A 2211-nucleotide genomic window follows, 5' to 3' on the forward strand; every position below is an offset into this window, starting at 1 on the left:
GTTGATTGCCAAAGTTATACTACTCCGCCAATTGGTACTGGTCCCGACTAGATGTTTGATTACGATGGATTATTTAATTCGTTTATTTTAATGGTCGATGAAGTCCCTGAAGATCTTATTTGGAGGAACAATGTCTTCCAAATCCAAGGTGTTCTTCAGTTAATGTAAATGACTCTCCTAACGTATCAGAAACGTCGAACGAAGTTTCTGAATCTTCTGATGATGCTGATTTTGTGGATTCATTGTCTGTTATGTTAGATGAAGCTCCAGAGACAACTGAGCCAATTCTAATTAGTGATGATTCACGTACTGTCTTTTTAGATTCAGCGGAGGAAAATATTACCAATTTGGGTAATAATGTATCTGTCCCTGCCAATCCTTCCTTAAGGATTCATTCGAGTCATCTGCAGGAACAGATAATTGGTGATGTGAACGATGGGTTTCGCACAAGACACCAATTAGCTAATGTATGTGATGATCAAGTTGATCGTAATGTATCTCCTACCGAGGATTCGATAGTTTGTGCTTATGCGGATTTGCACTCTTCGGGTATCCTTAGTATCGCACAATACACCTGCTTCCTATCACAGATTGAACCGACAAGTGTTGCAATGGCATTCAAGGAACCGTCTTGGGTTGAAGCTATGCAGGAGGAGCTGCAACAGTTCATACGACTAGGTGTATGGGACTTAATAGATAAACTCGATCGCGTAAAGAAGGCGATTCCAACTAAATGGGTCTTTAAGTGCAAAAAGGACGACCGTGGGGTAATCGTGAGAAACAAGGCACAATTGATCGTACTTGGATATAATCAACAAGAAGGCATAGACTACACTGAAGTATATGCTTCGGTGGCATGACTGGAGGCTATACGTATCTTTCTTGCCTATGCAGCCTACAAGAATTTTAAGGTTTATCAAATGGATATGAAATCGGCGTTCTTAAACGGAGCTATTCATGAAGAAGTATACGTGAAGCAGCCTTCTGGTTTCGAGGATCCAGACTTTCCTGAGCGTGTTTATCTATTAAACAAGGCTCTTTATGGTTTACATCAGGCCCCGAGAGCCTGGTACAGCACGTTGGCTGACCATCTCCTAGAGACTGGATTCACGAGAGGGACTGTGGATTGTACATTATTTTATAAGAACGTGGGTGATGATTTGCTCCTCGTCCAAATCTATGTGGACGACATAATTTTTGGTTCGACGAACAACAGCTTGTATAAAGATTTTGAAAAGACGATGCAAACCAAATTCGAGATGAGCTCGATGGGAGAGATGAACTTTTTCTTAGGATTGCAAGTTCACCAGTCTGATTCCGGGATTTTTATCCATCAGACAAAATATGTGAACGATGTCTTGAGCCGATTCAAGATATCTGACGGCAAAATTCCTTCGACACCTCTTCCCGTGGGTCACAATTTATCACCGGATGAATTGGAGGATATCGTTGATCAACCCTATATCGTCCTATGATTGGTTCTCTCATGTATTTGACCGCATCGCGACCTGATATTATGTTTGCTGTTTGTCTGTGTGCTAGGTACCAATCGAGTCCCCGAGTGACTCACCTGGCGGCAATAAAGTGCATCTTACATTATCTGAGGGGACATCCAAACATCGGGTTATGGTACCCCAAAGACGATAAGTTCGATCTCACCGCGTTTGCTAATTCGGACTACGGAGGACGCAAAATCAACTTCAAGTCTACATCAACGGGATGTCAATTCTTAGGAAACCGGCTTGTTTCCTGGCAGTGTAAGAAGCAGACAACGGTCTCAACTTCAACAGCCGAAGTGGAGTATGTGGCGGCCTTGAGTTGCTGCTCACAGGTTCTCTGGATCCAGCAACATTTGCAGGATTACGGTTTGAAGTTTCTTACTACTCCCATTTATATTGACAATTCTGCTGCAATTTCAATAACAAAAAATCCGGTTCACCATTCGAAAAACAAACATATTGAAATCCGTTATCACTTCATACGTGATTGTTTTGAAAAGAAATTAATATCAATTGATAAAATTCACACGGATTTTCAAAAGGCTGATCTTTATACCAAAGCATTTGACAAAACACGTTTTCAATATCTGCTGGGTATAAATGGTTTAAAAACTTTACAGGATATTCAAAAGCTTGGTTAAATCATTTTATTTCTTGTTTTATTTTCGATTTATTTTTGTTGTTTTTAGGGGGAGAAAAATATAAAATCCAA

Source organism: Bidens hawaiensis, unplaced genomic scaffold (assembly GCF_021521415.1).
Source record: "Bidens hawaiensis isolate Kalapana, Puna unplaced genomic scaffold, B.hawaiensis_p1.1 tig00059185_1, whole genome shotgun sequence".
NCBI lineage: Eukaryota > Viridiplantae > Streptophyta > Magnoliopsida > Asterales > Asteraceae > Bidens > Bidens hawaiensis.